The sequence below is a fragment of the Adiantum capillus-veneris genome, chromosome 7 (genome assembly GCF_014529385.1).
Source record: "Adiantum capillus-veneris isolate H3 chromosome 7, ASM1452938v2, whole genome shotgun sequence".
Lineage (NCBI taxonomy): Eukaryota > Viridiplantae > Streptophyta > Polypodiopsida > Polypodiales > Pteridaceae > Adiantum > Adiantum capillus-veneris.
The window spans coordinates 87234260-87259289 of NC_140937.1; the positions used below are offsets into that span (position 1 = coordinate 87234260).

Genomic DNA, 25030 nt, shown 5'->3' on the forward strand with positions numbered 1-25030 from the left:
GATAATTTTAAAACTGTTTAGCGTACACCGCTTCAATATGAAGCCAATCCATATTTATCGAAACTTCTTCCTTTGTGTAGAAGCTCCAGCGGATCGGATCCAGCGACCTTCTAGCTGAACGTGCATAGCAAGTCTTTATACCTTGGGTAATTGACATACATAACCATTCGTATAAATATTTACTAATTTAAGCTTTTTTTTAATCGTAATGTGATAAAAATATCCACTGTGTTCTCATTGGAGTTCAAATTTTTGTATGCAGAGAATCGACCTACGCACCCTACATGCATTTTTCGAATTGAGTGAAATGACAACGATTCTCGAAGTTCGACCGTGAGCGGGTAGTTGTCGACAAAGACAAGTCTTTTTGCGTCTTTTTTTTCTCGGGTAGGTACAACTTAACTGTCTACTTTGCACCATGACTCTCTCTTTTGCACTCACGCACATAGTTTGCAAATCATTCTCACATAGAAATTCAAATAAATTCACGTCCATGTATGCGTACAAATATATGCCAAAAGGCTTAAATTAAAATCAAAGAGATTGTTTTAAAAAAAACTTTGTTTCAACAGGTCTTCCATGTGCCTTTTTATTTAGGGTTGGTTGCTGTGGATCTCACACACACAAACGTATAGTTAAAAAACGAGCTAGCAAAAAGATATTTGAACAATAGCTCGATCTCTTAATTTGACAATGTTATGTTTTGTCAATTTAATTTGAACCATGCTCCCGTCTCTTAGATACAAAGCAAAAAAGATATTATATTATAAGCATCTTTGGTGCTAGGTTATTGTGAATCATGAAGCACGTGTACACATGTACGTAACTCAAAAATAAAAACAAATATGAACATTTTTTAAAATTTACACAGTTAATTAAATATCCTTTACATAAGAGCGACGTCTAGCCGTGGCATAGTCATGACTCTTGAAGAGGTTTATGTCATGCTTAGATTTCGCTGAGACTAAGTACGAGTACTCATCCTACTGCTGCCTTTGAGTGGGTCATTCCCATACTGACACACGCATGTTAGTAATAAATTAGGTTTGAATGCACGGTGCTCATTCTTGTCAACATGCATATGTAGGTTATGGATCGACAGGAAGTAGTAGAAGAACTAGTTGCTGAGATAGCCTGTCATCTTGAAGGGATGATCGTTTGGCCAGAGAAACACTTTTATGTCTTTGGGAGAGAAAGGCCACCGATACGCATTTCAAGAAAAGTTATAGATGACACCAATTGGTGGCCCGAGAATATGGCTTTAGTGCTTTTGAAGGAAACCTTAAATCCAGTTGATTATTACAAAGTAGTTTTCCATGATGTAAAGTCCATATCTCCAAGGATTTTAAGTGATAGGCTTGCTGTGATTAAAAGCCTTGTTCGGAGCAAGAAATTGTGTCTTGCATGAATGTATACATCATCTATGTTAAAAGACTCTACAAGCGTGTTCAGATTAGTCTTTTAATGTATGTCTCTCTTTAATTATTAAAGTTGCACAATGCTGCAAAGTTTTATCTAATTTGTATCTGCGACTTAAAGTATGTGGTACTATAGCCTTTGACACTAGCATCAAGTGTTGATGTGGCTTTTGGGCCACTATAGTCCTTGTAACCATGGCTAATGACAAATAGGTGATACAGGCATACATGGCTTCCACCTCCAAGACTTTCAAGTGTACATGTAAGTATAAATGTTTCTTCACACAGGAAGGATATCAAATGCTGAGCAGAAGCACCTTTTTTCAACATAGAAAATAGGAGACACTCCATAAAATTTACCCAGATTTCAATCATAACAGAAATCTTGAAGCCCTTCAGGGTCAATCACCTAACGTGAATGAGCTTGATAGTACACCACCTCTCCAGAGTGCATTCGACAATGACACCACACGAAGAGTGTGGTGTACATGTTCTGCATTTTTCCTGGGTGGAAAATATGTTGGGAAAACGACATTTTTCAGGCATGCACAACTAAGGAGTGTTGCAGGCAGTCTAGCAAGTGAGCTGGGGTTTGTAAATGGAGACGATGTGGAGGTAAGGCACTTTGATGACAATGTACCAGACATGGAAGCATCAAATACCTCTTTGAATGTGGAAGAGGGCTTTCAAGAGGGCATAGATTTGAGATCATCAAATACAACTAGAGCAGATGAAGACTGCCAACAACCTACTGGTCCAAATCACGCACCGCTTGGAATTGCAATTTTATCAAAGATCATTCAGTTTCAGACATTGTGGGATGAATATCAAGTTCCCATTAGAGGTCAAGATGAAATGCTTCATCTACTATTCGGTGACATGGGAGGGGCTAGAATAGGCAAGCATGACTCCACTAGAGAAGATCCAAGCTTGATCAAAATCTTGGTTCGACTTGAACAAGATTGGGATGGTTTTTTGTTTGATAATTATAGGGTGCCTGCTAGCTGGGAGCAGTTGCAGTCGCTATTTCAAGGGCTTGGTATGGTACAACCTCTTCGATACAGAGTCTGCATGGGTGAAGAAGGGAATCGCCATGAGCCAGAGCTCTTACGTCCAAGCAAGGAGGACAACTATGAAGGATGTAGTGTGGAAATTCGTGCATGCATTAATAACAATAGAAAAAGGAAAGCAAAGCGTGATTGCTTGGCATGTTGTGAAAGGTGCCCAAGTTGTCTCAAGCCTCGCAAGGAGACACTAGTCTTTGATTATCTCCCAATTGGAAGACAAATTGAGGTTATGTTGAAAAGTCGTTCTTTGTGCCATGGCATGCTCTCCATGTGGAGAAACCAAAGACAAATGGTTGGGAAAGCCACCTGAACTACAACCGGAGTCTATCCATGATTTTTGGGATGGCGCAAAGTGTCGTATAGTCCAACACTTTTGGGACCCACAACAGACATTTGAGCTTCCAGTTATTTGTACAACCCGAGGGTGTAATAAGGTGTACACAACATTTCCCCCTTCATCCCATTCGCCAGAGATTCAACAAGGGTGGAATGAGAAAACTCAAAAATATATTTTCGTGTGTAGAGATGGTCACAGACGTATAGTCTCTAGTAAGAAATCAATTGAGGTATGGTTTTAGAATTACTGGCATGGTATTTTTATTTGATTTCTTTTCTCATTTTTTGTGTATTTTCATATGGCATAATAATTTTTCAGGGAGATCCCCGTAACCTGGCACTTTTGCTACATTGGGATGGGTTGTAGTCCTCTTGTACCACACAAAAAGACAGTGGGGTTGTAGAGATAAAAATTTTGAACATGGGGAAGTCTTCCAGTGTTAGTGTACTCCCAGTATTGTTCCTCCCATTTAGCTCCAAGAAATTGGCCCAAAAAAATAGTGGTCTATTTGGTGCTTTTCTACGTCCTCTTATGGAGGAATTGCAAGACTTGTTCATGTCAGGAATAAAAGTACACTACAACTACGATGTCAACAAAATCTTTGGCATGGGAACTGAACGGAAACAAACATGCATATTACGCGGGATGCTGATGATGGTCAATGGAGACCATCCTGCCCAATGCAAAATAGGACTCTTCAAGGATGGTGGCAAGGAGGGTTGTCAAAGAGACAAGCCCAAAGCAACTCTTGATGCTAGTAATCCAATGTATAGAGGGCGATATGTTTATGATGGTAATAGACGACAAGCAAGATATCCACCAACAAAACGCTCCATTTTGGAAATGTCCAATGCAGTAACTTAGGCCAGAAGAGCAACCTCTCAAACTCAAAGAGAGACTAATCCTGCACATGCAGGACTATCTAGAGTGTCGGTGCTATGGAAGTTCTTTGACTTGTATGGCTTTGACTTGTCATGTGACTTGGTGTATGATACAATGCATGTTCTTCCATTGAATTTGTTCAGTAAATATACATCAAATGTCATGCGAGGATTGAAAAATGAATCGAAAAAGAAGGTGGATGAATGTTTCAAGCTTGTATACAAGCTTGCACCACCATCAATTCGCAATGGCAGGTGACCACACACTCCTAGCAAGCACTTTGAAGGTTTTAAGGCAGAGGAAAGTCAAAAATTTGTTCAGTGGTGTCTGCCATATGTATTGAGTGTCATCAATGAGGTACCAAGACCCATGTATGAGCTTGGTCTTCTCCTAATAGACATTGCCCACACATTTTACAATTTTAGTCGTGAGAAGGGTTGGACAAAGGAGAGTATCGAGATGATGCGATCATTGTTCTCATCTTGGCGAGTAAGGAGCGAGGAATTCTTTGGTCCAAACTCTTCACCAGTGGAGCATGTTGTTGGGAATGGGGAATTGCTTGATGACATTATCAGGCATGGATCTCATGATGTATATTGGTGATACATTTTTGAAAGGATGGTCTCCATATATATGGGAGTAAAGACAAATAAAAATAATAATGAGATAACTTATGTCCACTTTTACAAGCGTGTTTTGTTTACATGGGTTACTCGCATGCTTCAAGAGGAGAAGGATGGATTCCTGCCACACGAGAGGAATTTGTCATTCTTACACCAAAGTTTGATACTCCCAGATGATTTCACTCTACTGCATCCTATAAGTCCACAATGCTCTATCTTCCATGAAAAAGGGCTCTTGGAACTCTCATCTCTAACAAGAGCCAGGGAGCTATGGCATAAGATTTTGGCAGATTATGAACCGGCTTACTGCCACAACATGATTAGAGAGAAAGGGATTGGTATAACCAAGAAGAAACGCACAAAGAGATGCCTTTCAGATGAGGAGAAAAGGTACTTTCAGCAACTGTGGGCAATGATAGTTAGCGAAGGTGAAAATACTCTTGTCACAAACTACCAAAAGATACTTTACTAGGGTGCGGGTTTTAAAGTTGGTGACCATGTGACTGTAAAGCAGGACAATGGTGATACTGATGCTCTTCCTGTAGGGCATTGGAAGGCCAAAATAAAAACATTGTTCTCTATCGAGCACAATGGTCAATATTATTTGTATTTTTGGGACAGAGTATTATAGACAATGCATATCCTCACAGAATGGGGTTGACAAACTAATAGTTCATCATGCAACTGAAATGAGCATTGTACAACAACCAACTATGCCATACACTTGGGATTGTGTAAGACCAATCTCATCTTTGATGCATAAGTTCATACCTCTTCCGTTGACAGGTAACAGGCTAGTAGCGTATGAGGTGAAGGATTTGATTCAAAGAAAGTGGCTTACGACTGTCGAAGAGATCGTACATGCACCCCCTTGGTTAGAGGTTGGTGATATCGTTCTAGGAACCAAAAGTGATGGTGAAGATGATCTTGTACAAGCAGTTGTTAGAGAGATTGACCAGCAGGGCAAAAAATGCAAATTAGCCTGGCTAGTACGTGATAGTGCTGATCATTGTACATGGAGGATACAAAGCCAGCAGTACGAAAGAGAGATTAGAACTCATGCAAAGTAGTGATACATGACTTTATTGTAGTTAGTAGGAGGTGCATGTCTTCAAGAAGTGGTGCACAATTAAATTTGCCAGTAGTTTGGAGATGCACAAGTGCTTAGCCTTTGATGTATCTAACATTTAAATACTTTAATTGATTGGAAAAAATGTTTTGTTCTCGTTTTTAAGTTTTGTTCACATTTTATATGATTTAAGGTTTAACTTGTGACATTGTAGCTATTACATGGCTTCTCCATCTGAAACAATGTCTCTCAAAGAGACAATAGCAATGCTAGAGAAAAGGGTAAAAGAGCTAGAATCAAGTGGTGGAGAGTCCTCTAAGGCTGATCATAAGAATAGTATGGCAGCTAGAAGATTGTCTCAAAGGCATAGCAAGGCTATACAAGTTGCAAAGGAAGACACAGTTGAAAAACCAGTTCCGACATACGAGCAACTCTTTCGCTTCCCACTCAAGAAAAGTGATAGAGATCCAACACTTTTGTATGGAAAGGAGTTCCTTGCAAAGTATTACGCTGACAGTGTACATGTAGTTCATTGCTCCAATCTGAGAACTATTAGAGGTTGGATGAAAGCATTTGATTCCAAGCTTTGTGACCTAAGGCACAATCTAGAGGGGAAGGATAAACTTGAGAGCTTCATTCAAGAGCACCATGATGAAATTGAGGCGATGAGGTTCTGTGGTGCAGAGTACCTTTGGAAAGTGGAGGACATCTACACATTTTCCTTGCACCACAGGCAAGCAAAGCGAAAGAATGAAAAGAAAAAATCAACGCTGGTCAATACTACAAATATAATTTAATATGTGTAAGCCACACTATCATTAATTTTTCATAGTTTTTAGCTATCATAGTAAGATTGATTATGTGAATTTTTGCATTGTAGGGAACCGACTTAGTAAATGCAAAGGCGGAAGACAAAGAAAAACAGCTTGTGGGAGTTTCTACATCTTTTAATTTTTTTGTGTTTTTTAGTTAAAGTTACTTAGAAATGTTATACAATTGCAGATTGAGGAAAATCATTTACAACCTATCAATGAGGATGTCTATCATCCTCATATTGACTTTGAGAAAGACCAGAATTATTCAAAGGAAATTTTCACTGGCGTGCAAGTTGAGGCCCTTCTAGATGTATGTTTACACAACTTATACTATCTTGAATTATTTTGTACACTTTCTTGAATCTAGTTATTTATTATTAGGATGTAGAAGGAGAGGAAGAGGCTTTGGCTTCAAATGGTTCTTTCTTGGCTCTTATTGGAGATGTCCCAAAGGTATGTCTATGTGATTGTCCTTTACAATAGTTAAACTAGATATATAATTAATGTGTTTTATTTTGAGAACATGCAAAGGTTGGACTCATTAAAGAACAAATGGATTTTGAGAGCTCTCATGAGGAAAATCAAGTGGATGTGAGCTCTAGAAAGAGCAAGCGTGCACCTCAGGTTTACTCACATCTTTTACCTTATATATATTTCATATCCTTGTCTGCTTTGATTTAACTTAAGTTTTTTGATGCACTGGAATCAAAAGATGATGGATATGATGCAGACTAAAAAGGCAAAAAAAGACAGCACCAAGAAAAAGGTAGTTGTTATCAATTGCCCAAATGTTCATAGTCTAGAGCTCTAACTGAACTTTTATGCTTTCAATTTTCTATGCATGCAGAGTGTACTGAAGAACGTTCTTGATGAGAGTGTTACTCTTCAAAACACAAAATCCTTCAATGAACTCTCAAATGGGCTACATGAATATGTAACGAGATTGACTTTAGTTGTACTCATCTTTTGGCATCGATTAAGCTTTTTCAATTAAGTAGTGACATTTTACAATTGAACTTTTATTTAGGATATGAACTTTGATAAAGACGACCAAGAGACGATTTTAATCAAGTTTTTAGAGGTTCCAATAGTTGATGCATTGTATCTTATGTTGAGAGAGAAGGAGAGAACACAGAAGTAGAACCCCAAAGTGTGTAGAATACACACATGAGATGATGTATATATAGAGGGGACCTGGGTGCCATATATAGAGAAGCCATATATTGAGTAGCTTCACATATAAGCTCAACACCCCCTCTCAAATAAGGGTCCCTAACCGTGGATGAAAAAACCCTTGGGGGATCAAGGGAAAAACCCACAGCTCTATATACACCCACCGTTATATTATAAAAATCATTGAATATACAAATGTTTACGAGGAGCTACATCACTCCTTTTACAATGAATGTTTTATGAGGAGTTACATTACTCCTATCAAATACAATAATGAATACAAAGATTCAATAAAGAGGTGTAAAAGCTATCGATTAGCTTGTAATCAAAAGTGTCTCCGTGAATCTGCTGTGTAGCTTGTCATCAATATCGCATCACCAAACATGTCTTCATGTTGTCATCAATATGGCATCACCAAACATATCTTCATAAATCTTTTATTGTCACCAAGTTTGTCTTCATAAAATCAATTCTTTGATCAATCCTACATAGATCATAGACTCCAAAAAAAACATGTCATGAAAATTATTAGCATCGTTAATGAAATAATTACGTTCACAATGCCATAAGAGATGGTTCGCGACGCCACTCTTTTGACGACATATATACGCACGACAACATATGGTACATAAAGTATAAACGTAAAAGTACAAAATGTGTGATTACGTGATACAAATGATATGTGTATATACTACATAAAACAACATTTATCAATGTAGTGATCAATGAATACCATCAAAGTATTAACAAAATATCATCATTATGTCAATAAAAATGAATAAATGATCATGGTATCAACAAAAAGCATCATGATATCACCGAGAATATTCATTGTATCAACGAAACAACATCATGGCATCACCGAGAATAACCATGGTATCAACGAAATATCATCATGGCATCACCGAGAATAACCATGGTATCAACGAAACAACATCATGGTATCACCGAGAATAACCATGGTATCAACAAAACATCATCATGGTATCAATAAAAATCACCATGGAATCAACGAAATATCATCATGGAATCACCGAGAATAACCATGGTATCAACGAAATATCATCATGGCACCACCGAGAATAACCATGGTATCAATGACATATCATCATGGTATCAACGAAAATCACCATGACCAAAGTATTAACAAAACATCATCATGGTACCATCAAAATCACTATGGTATCAATGAGAAATTATCAATAAAACGACGTAAACTATATCTCTAAAAGAATAATTATACGAGAATCAATAAACGAGTATATCATATAACAAAAGATCATGTACCAACAGTAGCTCGATAGAATTTGGACGATCATCAACGGCTCGACTGAATCGGAACGATGTGTAACTGGCTTCTGCAGCAAAGTTACGTCAGTAACAAATATATGATTGATGAAGAAAAATATAATTGAGAAGTTTTCAATTATGAGAAAAATCATGAGAAAAATCAAAAGCAAAAAGTAAAATTTTGATTTTCAAACATATTCGCAGTCCGAGACGATAACCCAAAATTGGTGCAGAATTTAGAGAAACTTTCTTCTGCAAAGTTATAGACCACATCGATTCCAATCCCCATCGCGGGTAGTTTCTTCTGCAAAGTTGTAGAACACATCGATTCCGGTCTCTCACACGGGTAGTTTCTGCAAAATCGTTTTCAATAAGCAGAAAAATAAAAAACAAAAAATGGAAATTGCTTTTTAGGTATGTACGCAGTCCGCGAACGATACCTCTTTATTGAACCTTTGTATTCATTATTGTATTTGATAGGAGTAATGTAACTCCTCATAAAACATTCATTGTAAAAGGAGTGATGTAGCTCCTCGTAAACATTTGTATATTCAATGATTTTTATAATATAACGGTGGGTGTATATAGAGCTGTGGGTTTTTCCCTTGATCCCCCAAGGGTTTTTTCATCCATAGTTAGGGACCCTTATTTGATCGGGGGTGTTGAGCTATAGAGGCAAGCAATCAAGAAACTCTACTTTCAATGAAGAACGGTTTGCTTGCAGAGATACCATTTGTAGATGGAGCCAGAAAGCTAGCTCTGGAAAAAGTGGACATTAATTTATTGCAGAATCCAGATGCTCAGATTTCAGACACAATTATCTATGCTTGTCTTAAGTAAGTGTTACTATCTTGCTAGCTTTGAAAACTCAGATAATAGGTTTGCTAACTCAGGTAGAGTCTCTGCAGCCTGATCAAAAGTCAACTCCCACTGCACACTCACACAGAGGTGTTTCTCCTTGATCCACAAATGTCAGTAATTATTAGACAAAAGAACAGTCCATCTGGGACCTTTGAGAGTTGGTTTCTCCACTGTGCTATGCTGGAAGTTACTATGATCATCTTTCCATATGAGAACAACCATCACTGGAGTCTCATATGCCTTGATGTTGACCAACCAGCAGTGTGGGTGTTCAATTCAATAAAAGGAACCCACCCTGAAATTAGGCTGTAAGTGTTTTGTATCAGAAAGTGTTTCTTATAGATATCCATGTAAATTTGAAGCCTTATGCTAACATCTTGACATTGCTTTGTGCACTTGTATAAAGAGGTTGTTGCTTGCCTATGGCAAGCTATGTGGAAGGTATGAACTATACAAGGCCCCAATCAAAGAAGTACCTGTCCCAAATCAAACCGATGGGAATTCTTGCGGCTGGAGATGTCTTCTCCATGCAGAATATGTCCTGCAAAGCTACTTTGCATTAAAACCTTTCATGACTAAGGTACCCATTTGGCAATGCATTCAGTTAGTTTTGGTTTAGTCTATAAAATAATTCTCACCATGTGGTCTTTCAATTTTGCAGAGTGCTTTAAAAAACTACACATATGATTATTTGCAAAGATACCGGGTAAGTTTAATACAACACCTGCTTACTATGTCTAGCCCTAGAGAGCTTGAAGATAGCGGCTTGGATGAGCGCACTATTGATCTTACAAAACATGACGTGCCACCACGACAAACCCCTACATCTGATACAGTGGAATCACAACGGGCCGAGGGGGTCATATCAGCAGAAGATGAAAGAGCCGAGGATGAAGAAAGGTCAAATGAGCATATGGAAGGTGCTAAGGTACAACCGGAGGAGACAATGAAAGAGCCAAGTCAGCCAGTGGAGGAGCCAAAAGAGCCTATGGCTGAAACCCAAGATGAGGAAAGCAGGCCTATAGATGAGCAAAAGGATATGGATGAGGAAAGCAGGCCTAGGGATGAGCAAAATGATATGGATCAGGCAAGGATGTATGAGGCAAGCCGATCAACCGAGGGAGACGAAAAGACCTTGGAAGAAACCTTGAATGAGGCAGAAAGAGCCATGGGGGAGACCCCCGATGAAGATGTGAATGATGACTATGAAGATAAAGCGGAGGAGAGCAACAACGACATGAACACTACAGAGACCCAGTATGGACCCTTGCTACCTGTAGATACGGTTGTTCCGGTAATGTCTATTCAAGTATGGCAAAATATGTTCAGCTTCTAACTACTTATATGTACTTGTCAACTTTTACAGAGGTTGATTATCTTGGACGTCAATGGATTGCTGCTTATGCGGGTGCCTCTCGGTGACAGAGGACCCTTTGAGGATTTGCAAACGTTTCAGATGGGAACTTGTCGAGTCGTGGTTCATCCAGGAACCAAGGAATTTATTCAGTTTCTTCTTCCGCGCTTCAGAGTTGCCATATGGTCTTCAATGCAAAGGCAAAACTTGTCGCCACTAGTTGCAATAGTTTGCAGTGTATGCCAAGCTCACACGTCAGATTTTGCCTTTTTGTATGATCAAAGAAAATGCGTTACCGTTGAGGGCCACTACCACCCTAAAAAACCAGGCTTACCTCTTTTGTACAAACCGTTTAGCCAAATCGGTGTACCCTTTGATGCAACTAATGCACTACTAATTGATGATACTCCTGAAAAGGGAGAACTAAATCCGCTGGGAACAACTATCTCACCACCTTCTTTCGAGGGGCATTCCTTCGATTTTTACCTTGAAGACATTCTGATTCCATACTTACAAAAATTGTATCTCAGTCCATTGTTCACGGACGAGTTTGTACTTTCTAATGAATTAAGATGATTCTTCTATCATGTCTTTGTCTTGTCTAACATATATATATATATATATAGAGAGAGAGAGAGAGAGAGAGAGAGAGAGAGAGAGAGAGAGAGAGAGATTTGACGTGGTAAAGAAATGTATTTCAAGCACACTTTTTCACAGGGCACAATTGAAAAATGAGATCAATAAACTTCATGTCTTGAAAGTCATTTGTATACACTTGGGTTCACAAGAATATCTGTTACATTGACACTACTTCAACCCGACCATCCAACTCTTTGCACAAAATATCTTTTTCCCTTCGTCGCATCACCTTACCGCCAGCTAGGAAAAAGGAAAAATCTGATAGGTCCTTGTTCATTGACTCTTCAATGATGTCATTTCGCAAATGCTGAAGACTGCATAGCTCCCTTATTGTAACCACCAATAGTAGGCCATGCTCTTTATCAATCACTTCCACATCCACAGTAGGATTATCTTCCAAACCTGCAGAAACCTGGTCCATAGGAATGTACTTACCGTTTAGCATTTGTGATCGCATATACCAAAATGAGAGTAACAGTGATTGGCTTGCAATCATGTACTTGACAACTAGAGTATCAAGAGCGACCTCGCACCGTAAACCAATCTCTTCCTTTGCATACCATCCTTTGTCAAGAAGTTTGTCATAGGATGACTGTTGAAATGACTTGCACATGAACATAGTTTTTGTAACTCGGATGTTGTAGCTATGAAACAGCTCTATGAAGAGTGCAACAGGACAAAAGTTTGCAATTCTAACCAGTTTGGTAGGAATAGAGCTACGTAGAGACCTTTGTATATCCTTGTAGAGCTTACTTCGCATTGCCTCCACCATTGTTTCCTCGGGAACTGGACAGTCCACAGTGTTCCAATCGGTTGGTAGAGGCGCTTTCACCAACATGCCATTCTTATTCCTTGAGCTGAGTTGGTAAAAGTGGTCATAAAAAAAGATTCCCTCATCAGCCAGTCTTTTGCTGCTCCTCTCTGAGTACTGTAGAGAACCAATGTGGGCATGAACAACATGGAAGAGGCCTATTATACACTCCACAGGTTCCCATTGCTCATAAGAAGAGGGATAAACATCTGCAATATATATAAGAAGAGTTAAACTAAGAGTATCAATAAGTACAAATGACAAATCTAATGTAATTGAGCTGTGAAGAATGGAGACATTACTCATAACAAGCGGGAGAAACATTGCAAAATATATAAGAAAAGTTATAATGAGAGTATCAGTAAGTTCACATGTCAAGAGTACTTACAATTGCAACGTGGTTGATGTATATCTGATACATTTCCACCGTTTGCTATCACCTCTGGATGGGTAAACACATGCTGAACAAGAACTTCCTTTACAAATCTTTTGCCGATTTCAACTTTGAAATCCAACACCTTGGCCTTCCATGCTGAGCGGTAAATGTTGATACCACTAGACCTCTTGGGTCTTCTTGGTTGCATGAGGACCCATGAACCTTTGTTTATCCTTTGTCCAACCCATTGGTTCTCTGCACTTATTGAAGCTGGTCTTGTAATTGAGGATATGCTACTACATGGCCTTCTAGGCAAAGTGCAGTTGTTGGTTGTTGGTGTGAGAGACAGTAAACACCTGGAGGCTCTTGGGCGAGAAGACGTGGACGCCATAACTCTCAGAGAAAAGCTTTAGTGGAGGGAGATTCACTTTGAAAGCATTCTAATGGAGGGAAAGTGTTTTAGAATTCCAATATCTTGTGCGGGCTTAATGGTCACCCTCCAGTACGTTAATGACCATAAGAGAATATCAGAAGTGGGACCACATGCAAGCACCTAAAAGCTCGGTAAAAGGAAGGAAATTACTATGCTACAATCCTAGTTTCGTGAAAGTTTTATGCTATTTTCCTATTTTTTGAGTCTTTCCACGTACTTTCCTACGTAACGTAGCCTTCATGCTCATTGGACGCGCTCTATTTTTCTCTCTCTTCATATGGCCCTCCAAATGACCTCTGAAATTTCCTAATGATGGAGTAGCTTTGGCATAAAAAAGCCCATCAGGCATGTATGACAAAGCACCCAATTGCATATGCACCCACAACTCCGCTTCCTTACCGTAAACCAATTCAAAAGGTGTAAAATTGGTCGCCACCTTGTAAGACGTCCTGTACGCCAGCAAAAAATTTTCGAGATTCACTTTTCACTCTGCCTCGTGCTTGTAAACATACTTTGTCATCATCTTTATGATTTGGCCATTTGCACTTTCTACCAAACCATTTCATTGAGGATGATAAGGTGAAGAAAACCGGTGTCGAATACCCAGATTCTTCACTAAAGCCTTCATAAGTTTACTCCTAAATCCCTATCCTCTATCCGACAGAGCACCCATGTCACTCCAAAATGACAATAGATGCTCTGAAAAACAAACTGAGCTACCACATGAGGATTTACCTCCTTCATAGCTTTGGATTTGACCCACCTGGTAAGATAGTCAATTGCAACTACAATGTACTTTTTACCGCTTGCCGACTTTGTCCATGACCCACCCTCCCTTATTCTCCTACACCACCCATAGACAATCCCTGTTTACTCCCCAATGGAGTCCTTAATGAGCTCCTTCTCCCTCTTCCATTTTCTTTTTAATTCACACAAAACATACCGATGTCCTTCTCCCATAATCATTGCTCACTACTGCAAACTCCTCACCCATAGAATGTCTAACATTACACACACATGTGTTTTGTAAATAATTATTTAATGATTATCGTGGTTGGGAGAGGAAGGTTTGTAGGGAGAGCTCATGGATGAACATATGGGGAAAAGAGGATCTAATGTGGTCAAAAGATGAGCACTCAAGTAGTGTGTGGTACTCACTCTCTTGCACTTGATGAGGGCATAAGGTGCAAATCAAACTCTGCTTATGTTTTACAAAAGGTAAAGAAATGACACACACTTTCACAAAGGGAGAGAGATAGACAGACAACTGCAACTTACTATTGCAATAAAGATAGAACCAAATGGTCGAAATCATCTCAAGTTGAAATAAAAGATTTCAATTGAAAGAAATGTTACAATGGAAGTCATGAATATATATTCATTAAAGAAGAAGCTACGCCCAATGGAATTCATATAAGGTACTGCATTGGAATGATTTGAACTCGGCTCATGGTATGTAGGGAGAGCTCATGGCTGAATATATGGGGAAAAGAGGACCTAATGTAGTCAAAAGATGAGCACTCAAGTAGTGTGTGGTACTCACTCTCTCACACTTGACGAGGGCATAAGGTACAAAGTCGATGAGACTCCTCACCAGTGCCCGAACGTCCTGTCTCGCAGCGTAGAGAATGGGAGCTAAGACGAATGGAGGCAATGGTACGGATCTCTCACTGAACGGGATGGGCTCAAGGATGTAGGGACAGGTTCGGTTACCTCATTCCAAGAAGAAGAGAGATTTGTAGTTTGGGGCAATCTGTGTGGTGTAATGGCTGAAGCAAGAACCTCCAAATTTCTCCCAATCCATGATACATTGGTGTTGTAAGAAGCCCTCATTAACTTGGGGGTAGATCGACGCATCCTTGACCAAGTGACATGCATCCCATCTTCCAAACCATTTCTTGATGTCAAGCATCAACCCCGAACATTTTGATCTTGCGTGTCTTTTGGACCTTTTGGCTTGCTTCATCTGCAATTTTAGGAAGTTGATACAAAGGGCTACGTTGTCTCTCTCTCTCTCTCTCTCTCTCTCTCTCTCTCTCTCTCTCTCTCTCTCTCTCTCTCTCTCTCTCTCTCTCTCTCTCTTTCTCTCTCTCTCTCACTCACACACACACACACACAAAATATTTCACTAGACAAACAATCTTAGCTGATAATTATTTCAAGAGTCCTTCATCTATATCTCTATTATGCCGCCCATTACATGATCGCACAAACAGCTGTCAAAGTAAAAGCATGTATTTGGACGCTCAGCTAAAGGTAGGATACGAGTCACCAAGGCTACCCCATACTCCCGAGTGCGGTGAGTACAGTTAAAATATCCTCTTAGTTGATGACCATAACTACAGTACAAGAAAATCTTATGAGGAGGTAGAATCTGTTGGAATTAGGGTTGCAGAGAAACACACAAAGCTTGGAGAAGACGAAGGAAGCTCAAGGCACACAATAGAGAGTGTGTTACTTAGTGTGAAATGGAAAGATAGATAGCCCTAGAGTGATGGGCGTATATACAGTGCACAGAGGAAAAAACCTCCTAAAGAGGGAAAAAATGCCCCAGCGGTCCTAGTGTGTTCACACACATCACTACCACATGTATATGGTAACAAATACCCCCTAGAGTGATGCGGTGAACGAGAGCTGGCACATGAGTAAGCACATGAGTAAAGGGAAGTGCCATGCCCTGAGGACAGGATCAGTCCACAAAGGGGAGTAAGCCCAAAGCTTTGCAGAAAGCTTCAAGGTTCTCACGAGAAAATGCCTTTGTGAAAAGATCTGCAAGGTTGTCCTGTGTTGGCACATAAGCCAAGCTTATCTCTCCTGCTGAGAGCCTCTCCCTGACATAGTGGTAATGACCTCAATTTGCTTTGTGCGAGCATGAAAAACTGGGTTCCTCGCAACTGCCAATGCGCTCTGACTCTCAGTGTAGATAGTGTTGGCAGTGTCCTGTCCAACACCCAAATCAGCCATAAGGCGTTTGAGCCATACACACTCAACCATAGCTGTGAAGACTGTCCTGTACTCAGCCTCACAACTCGAAGTGGTCACAGTAGGTTGCTTCTTACTCAACCATGATATACATGAACTGCCAAGCATGAAACAAAAACCACTGAGGACACTCGCGTGTCAAAACAACCAGCCCAATCTGAGTCCGCCAATCTGAGTCCGAAAAAGCATGTAAGTCTCGCAACAATGATCCCCCCTTGGGATAAAACAAGCCAAGATGTAAAGTGCCACTAAGGTAGCGGAAAATCCTCTTGACAGCCTGCCAATGCTTAGACCCTGGGCTATGCATAAATCTGCTCACTTGTGAGACTGCAAATTGAATATCCGGCCTCGTGAGGCATACATAAATGAGGCATCCAACAGAAGTTTGGTAAAGAGTGACATCATCAGGATCACCAGCATCATGTAGACTCAACTTCAAACCTATTTCCATGGGAGTGGCAATAGGTTTGCAATCCTCAAGTCCAAACTTACATAGCAATGTCTCTATGTAACTTTTCTGACACAAGGCAATACCACCATCACACTGCTTAAACTGTATACCCAAATAATGATGCAACAGCCCCAAATCCTTCATCTTGAAAGTAGCATTCAAATCAGCCTTAAATTCAGCAATGTGTCTCTCATTTGGTCCAGTGATCAACAAATCATCAACATCAAGAACCACAATGAGAAGCACGTCACCCTCACGCTTTACATACAATATGCTTTTTGTTGGACTGTTACAAAATCCTTGTTTCACCAAATGAGTGGCAGCTTTCTCATACCAAGCACAAGGAGATTGCTTCAACCCATACAAAGCCTTGTTACATTTGCACACTTTGTCCTCTTGTCCTTTTATGACAAAACCACGAGGCTGCGTTACATAAACTTCCTCAAATATGTCACCATTCAAGAAAGCAGTAACAATGTCTGATTGATGTAAATCCCAACCAAAATGAGCTGCCAATGCACATAGAAAACATACAGTAGTCATACGACAAGTGGGAGCAAAAGTCTCTTCATAATCTATGCCTTTTTGTTGTGCATAACCCTTTGCAACAAGTCGAGCCTTATGGCGATCGATCTCACCATCCGGATTGCGTTTCAACTTGTAAACCCACTTCGTACCAATGGCCTTTTTTCCAAGAGGCAAATCACATAAAGTCCATGTGTCATTTTCTATAAGTGCATCATATTCTGATTGCATGGCAGCCATCCAATTTTCTGAATTTTGTGCTTCATCAAAAGTCAAAGGCTCCTCAATATCATGTAAGCTAGACACAGCCAAAGCATAACAATCTGATGCATAAGATACATGGCGAGAGCCTGAACGAGTACGACTAGACAAAGGTGCATCCAATTTACTGTCACGGAAAGTGTGCACCAGCCATTTTGGCATACCTCTAGCCTGCTCATTTTCAGCCCTTTCCTCATCAAGTACATCATGTACATCTGCATCAGTAATAGGCTGATCTAAAACATTTTCAGAAACCCCCATAGGCTGTACATTTGACTCATTGGAACTTACATTTGTATTTCCACCACTGAAAAGAGGCAACAAAGTGTCATAAATGTCATGTGAGCTTACATTACTGTCTCTAGTACATGACAGCAAGGGTTGAACAAAATCTTCCACAAACACTACATCCCGTGAAACCAGAATACATTTTGTTTGCGGATGATAGAACCTGTATCCTTTGCTTTCAGTACTATAACCAACAAAAATACATTTGACAGCCTTATCATCCAATTTTTTGTGCTGCACTTGTGGCACCAAAGCATATGCCAAACAGCCAAAAACACGCATGTGCTCAATAGAAGGTTTTCTATCATGCCATGCTTCATATGGAGTAATAGACTGCAAAGCTTTCCTAGGACACCTGTTAAGTACATAAGTGGCACACATGATGGCCTCAAGCCAAAAAGAATGCGGCAAAGCTTGACTTTTGACCATACATCATGCCATTTCCGTCAGTGACCTATTTTTTCTCTCAGCAACACCATTTTGCTGAGGTGTATAAGGCACTGTACATTGGTGTTTTATCCCACGACTAGCCAGAAATGCATTAAATTTATGAGACATATACTCCCCCCCTCGATCGGAACGGAGGGTATGCATAGTACATTTCGAGACATTTTCAGCCATAGCGAGAAATTGTTTGAAGCACATAAAAACTTCGGACTTCGCTTTAAGCGGAAATACCCATGCATGCCTGGAGTAATCATCAATGAAAGTCACGAAGTACAGGTAATTGCCCAAGGACGGAGTTTGCATGGGCCCACAAACATCACTATGCACAAGCTACAACCTGCATGTGGCCCGAACTGAACCATCCTTTTGAAACTTAGAACGCTGCATCTTACCCAAAATACAGCCTTCACAAACATGTTTGACAGGTGCTTCAAGAGGTGGCAAAGAAGCAACCATATGAAATTTTTGCAAACGCAGCAAACTGGCAAAATTCAGATGACCAAAATGTGCATGCCAAAGTTTTGCATCTGAAATAGCCCTTGAATCTGCAAGAGCATTTGCAAAATTTTGTCCACGGCATAAAAGGCCAGATGCAACAAGTTCATCACCAAAACTGAGATCATGAATTGTACATCTGTCATCCACAAATTTGACTACAAGTCCAAGTCTAGCAAGTGCGGATACAGACAAGAGATTCTTCTTGATCCCAGGTAGCAGTGAGCACAATCTTTCCAACTCCCTGAACTGGATAAGAGGCGTTGTTGGCACAAGTGATTGAATTCCCTTGAGGTACAGACTTGAGAGAGGTAAACAATTCACGATGTGAGGTAATGTGCTTTGTAGCACCACTGTCGAAATACCACACATGTGAATCTGCAGCAACTGACAAGCATGCATCATGGAAAGCAAGATTGTAAGTGCACTCTGCACTAAAATCCCATTCTGCATCAACATCAGCAACACAATCTCCTTTCACAGAAGAGTCAACAATGGATGCATTTGTAGTGGAACCAGCATTTGCAGTGGATTTCTTCTTAGCCTCTTTGGCCTTCAACTTAGGACACGACTTGATCAAGTGATCATTGGCTTTACAATAATGGCAATGCATCTTCTTTTTGCCCTTATCACCAGAATTTCCAGACGAATTGCTGCCAGCAGAAGCATTAGGAACATAATTTTTGCCACTCGCAGCAGAACCATAAGAAGTGGTTGCATTACTGTTACCACCCTTTCTTTGAGAAGCAATAAAGGCCTGTTCAACTGCACGCTGCCTAGTCTCGTTTTTTCTAGAAAGTGACTCTTGCAACAGCAGTGTGCATAATGCATCAAACTTGACAACTTAAGGATTTCCTTGGGTCATCAGTCTCCAAGTACTAGCAAATGTCTGGTAGGAATCTGGTAAGGCATCAAGAACCGTCTGCACAAGGGAACTGTCTGAATTGACTTCACCTGCAGAAATAAGTTGCTCATTGATATCCTTGACGCTAGCAAGGAAAGTGTCCATATCATCTTCCTCATGCATAATCTTCGACTCCAGCTCTTTACGTAGCAAAGCAATTTTAGCCTCATTGCGGCTTGCATAAAGACCTGCTAAAATATCCCAAGCCTGTTTTGCAGATTTTGCTGAACGGATGTGAGGAACAATGGTGCGCTTCACAAACAACGCAATCAATGCATGAGCCTGTGCATCCTTAACATCCCAACGAGCTTGTTCTGTCGTAGGCAAAACAACTTTAACAGCTGCAATCCTTGCAGCAAGACCTGCAACATCCTCAACATCGCCTACACCCTCAAAACCAGGACGTACATCAATGCCCTGCACAATGTTCCAGACACCCTTTGACACAAGAACATGTTGCATCATATAAGCCCACATAGGGTAGTTGTCCCCATCCAACCTGTCCTCAGCAGCAAACATCTTGAACACATCTGTGTTGTTGTTGTCAGCCATGGTAAATGTTGCACCTGATGTGAAAACTTCCCGAAAATAGGAGAAACGGAGCAGGAACAACCCGTGCTATATAGCACATACCGTAGAAGACTATAAGGCACCTGTTATGTAGAAAACGGAACTAACAGAAATTCTGCACAAAATGACAAAATAGCCTGTGCAATAGTGCATGTAGTGGAAACGGAGGCCAAAATGAGCCCAAATCAAAATGAGCTTGCCCAAAATTCTTGTCGACCTACGAACGCTTGCCAAAGCTCACTGAAATCGGAGAAAGTGAGCAGGCGTGTGCTGGAGCAGCTGGCGACTAAGCTCTGGAGGACGTGACCTACTCTGATACCAATTGTTGGAATTAGGGTTGCAGAGAAACACACACAGCTTGGAGAAGACGAAGGAATATCAAGGCACACAATAGAGAGTGTGTTACTTAGTGTGCAATGGAAAGATAGATAGCCCTAGAGTGATGGGCGTATATACAATGCACGGGGGAAAAAACCTCCTAAAGAGGGAAAAAATGCCCTGGCGGTCGTAGTGTGTTGACACGCATCACTACCACATGTATATGGTAACACACTTCTTGCTTCAGCATGGCCTGCTAGCTAATCTCATCTAGGTGCAATAATGTATCTAATCATTGCTTGAGATTTGTGTTGAAGTCCATGCCATGCTCAACTGCTACCCTTAGACTTGGAATTGCAAACTCCTCGGGATCACTGCTTATGTGCCATAAACCATTCTAAAAGGTCTCATTCCGGTGGTGACTTTGTAAGTAGTTGGATATGTCCACATCCCACTAATGTGGCTCCAAGATCGTCTTTATCATTTTGAGACTGCTCTCCGTGTGTCCATTGCAACTATCAATGTCTGAATTGTTTCATTCATGAAAATTATGTATGTAACCTAATTTGACACTATTTCAATGGGCAACCATATCTACAAATGATGTTTTATATGAAAATGATGATAAGAAATTGTAGTGAAACCACTTTTGCATAATGAAAATGTGCACTTTTTGGCATACACTTTCATCTCGTAAATTTCCACTTTCTATAATGGCAATTTCTCATCGTAAAAAGAAACAAATGATTTCTCATCATAGGAAACATCACTTTGTCAAGGACTTTTACAACAATATGAATGTAAAGTTTGTATGTCTGTATTGAAGGACAAAAGAAAGATAGTTTGCATTGACTACGATAGTTTGTTGCAAATAAGCATTTATGTTGAGAACATTCAGAACGGATAAACATCAACTATGTACATTGCCAATTTAATTCTTAAACAAATTGCTATGAATACGTGGAATGCTATTTAAGCTAATATATAGCATAGCATAAAAACAGTCTTGTGAAAAATCTACAAACTAAAATCAACTTTATTGGTGATTGTACTCCTAGATTGTATTCTTTAAGAGCTATCCATGCCAATTTAACTCTGAAACAAATTGCTATGAATATGTGGAGTGCTATTTGAGCTATTATATAGCATAGCATACAAACAGTCTTGTGAAAAATCTACAAGCTAAAATCAACTTTATTGGTGATTGTACTCCTAGACTGTATTCTTTAAGAGCTGACCATTGACATATATCATGAAAGAATGTTTATGTGAAATCATCTCTAATTGTAGCTAGGCCTAGATTTTGATAACCTGCCAGTATTTATGGACTCAACTATTTGAGCCACCATTCCATGATGTCACCCCCCAATTAAAGGCATTTCCAAGACCTATCCTTGAAATTCTTTTGCCAAAGTTTCTGTTGTATAGAGACCAAATTTTCAAATTTATATATGCCACCTACTTTGCACATAGGATTTAAGGGTTTGTGATCAAAGAGTATACCCAATATCTTTGGACTACAATACTTTGCAAAATTGAAAGTGCCTTGATTTAATATGAAGAAATAAACAACCATAACATACAACCACTTCAAATCTCAAGTTATAGTTGAACAATAACCACAGCTGAACCATATATGTGAAAAGTTACGTATTAAATGAGTTTTCTAAATGATAACTTCATAGTACAATTTCACAAAATCAATCTAGATCACACAAGTTCAAAAGTAAGTATTTCCAATGTTTCCAATCTACATTAGTCTGAAGTTTTGCATCCCACTAATGTAGCTACTTCTGAAATATCTTCCTCAAGACTGTCTTTTTTATTTTGAGCAGCTTTTTGCATGTCCATTGCACCTATCAATATAGGAATCCTCTCATTCATCAAAGTGGGTACTCTGATTTGATACTATTTCAATGGGAATCCTTAAGGATCTGCAAATATGTTTTCATACAAAAATATTGTTGTCAATTTTGGAGTACTATTTTCACTGGGGATTCACTAATATTGGAGAGAAGATACCACTTGTGTGAATCCCTTAGAAACCCCCCCCCTAAAACGGTCCCCTAGGTGGTAGCCCAGTCCCCTATCTATGGAGATTAAAGCACTACTATAACCCCCTACATACGATCTCTGTAGTAGTATTAACATGACCCCATGCTACCTTATATGCACAAATGATTCAATAGCTTAAAGGAATTTCCAAGAAGTCCTTGAAAACATTTTGCCAAAGTTTCTTTTGTATAGAGACCAAATTTTCAAATTTATAAGTGCCACCTACTTTGCACATAGGATTTAAGGCTTTGTAATCAAAGAGTATACCCAATATCTTTGGAATCCAATACTTTGCAAAACTGAAAGTGATTTGATTTGAAATGAATAAATAAAAAACTATAACATACAACCACTTCAAATCTCAAGTTATAGATGAACAATAACCATATATGTGAAAAGTTACATACTAAATGAGTTGTCTAAAAGATAACTTCATAGTAACATAAGGATATTTCGGTGGTCTTTTAGGGGGCCTTATTGAGGAGAGAGAAAAGGAGGCGCGTCCAAGGAGCAGCAAGGCAACGTAACATAGAAAATAGAATAAAGAAATCATGAAATACAAAATAAATGATTAAACACGAGGTAGCATCTCGTTTTATCGGGGTTTATCGTATCCATATGTGGACCCGCTGTAAACGAAGTCCGATAGTTGTAAAGGTACTGAAAGACAAGTACAAAAATCTATCATACTCCCATAACCAAAAGCCTTGCTCCATTAAGCAAGCATTCAAAATTGAAATTCCCTTCATTGCAATCAAGTTCAAGCTTTCTTCTTCCACTCATAAAGAGCCATGGCTTCTTCTTCTTCTTCTTCTTCCTGCCCTAATAGCTCTAGGGGTTGTTGTATTCTCTCCCGAGCTAGCCTCACCATTAGTCTGCTAAGGAGGCCAAGTAGCACCACATGCTCTATCACCATCTCAAACTCGTCAATATAGATAGTCAATGGCAACACCATACAACCAGCAAAGGTTCTTCGGTTCTTATGCAACCAAGAAGGAGGAAAAGATCCTCTACAGCAAATCTATTTCGTTCAGCATGGAAAGCACGAGTGCTAGTTTTTAATGTGGAGGTCGGCAAGAAAACTGTTAAGGACGTTTTTGTTCAGCATGTCTACAGTCACTCTGGCATGATTGCAAATGGCAGAGATGTCTCATTGTTTATCATCCATGATGCAACTGTAAGTGCTTTCTTAGCCTTCCTTTTGTATTCTTCCTTTCAAACCTTGCTGGTCTCTTACTTTCTTTTCTTTTTGAAGACGTAGAACTATATTAAAAGAGGTAGATCTAGTTCTCTAAAGTATTCCTAAATTATATTAAGTTGTTAAACTAAGTTGCCTCTTAATTGTGGTTATTGCAAAACTGCAAATGTCTATCCTTCATCATACAAGGAATAGGAGCCACTAGAGTGTATTGTACCTGTGTCATATATGTAATCCATGCTGATATTAGTGTTTTGCAGTATGCTGGAAGAACTAGCAACAACCTTGCAAATGAGGGCATTTTCTTCTACGAGCACTTCTACTAACTCAACCAGCATTTTCTTTGGTTAAACTCCTTCTTCCTACCAATTGGGGCTGTATTGACTGGAACTACCCGAGTTTAAATCATGCTAATGTATCTTGGATGAATTCCATTGGGCGTAGCTTCTTCTTTGAAGTTTGCTAATTTTGTCCTATAAGTTTATTTGTGGAACTATATCACACCTACCACATACATGTGCAAAGACAATGCTAGTATGTAAATCTCTAGACACTTGCTTCTTTGACAAGCTTCTTGACAGAGGGTGGTATGTTAAAGCGGTGGACGGCATACATTGTGAGGTTGCACTGAACACTTTGGTGGCCAAGTACATGATCGGCACATAGTCATTTCTCATCTCCTTCTGGTACAAGCGCTCTCAAATTGTTGTAGGCTGCTCTCAATTTGTGGAACTATATCACACCTACCACATACATGTCCAAAGACAATGCTAGTATGTAAATCTCTAGACACTTGCTTCTTTGACATGCTTCTTGACAGAGGGTGGTATGTTAAAGCGGTGGACGGCATACATTGTGAGGTTGCACTGAACACTTTGGTGGCGAAGTAAATAATCGGCACACAGTCATTTCTCATCTCCTTCTGGTTTGAGCACTCTCAGATTGTTGTAGGCTGCACTCAATTTGTGCCTATTGATCAAGAATCGCCATGCCTGAAGAACAATGTTGTCATAGATGTGGAGGTATTGGACAAAGAGCTCAACCTTGTGACAGTGGTCACAATAAGGGAGCAAGGCCACCTTCTACAACTCAAGCACGACATAGTGGACGAGACCGCAGACAACGAGCCCTCACATTCCTATTTCTTACTAGGTGGACGCAAAGTAATGGAATGAAGGGAAAAAGAGATTGTCTGTAGAGAGCTAATTGGCCGAGTTCAAATCATGCTAATGTATCTTGGATGAATTCCATTGGGCATACCTTCTTTTAATTGAATCTATATTCATGACGTCCATTGTAACGTTTCTTTTAATTAAAATCTTTTATTTCAACTGTGAGATGATTCTAACCATTTGGTTCTACCTTTATTTCAATAGTAAGTTGAAATT

General features: G+C 39.7%; 2 pseudogenes; both read left to right on the top strand.

Annotated features, from left to right (window-relative positions):
- Window positions 1-5397, top strand: part of LOC147454175 (uncharacterized) — a 124375-nt pseudogene extending 118978 nt beyond the window's left edge.
- Window positions 5398-5617: 220 nt separating this feature from the next.
- LOC147454177 (uncharacterized) lies at window positions 5618-7149 on the top strand (annotated as a pseudogene).
- The last annotated feature ends 17881 nt before the right edge of the window (window positions 7150-25030 follow it).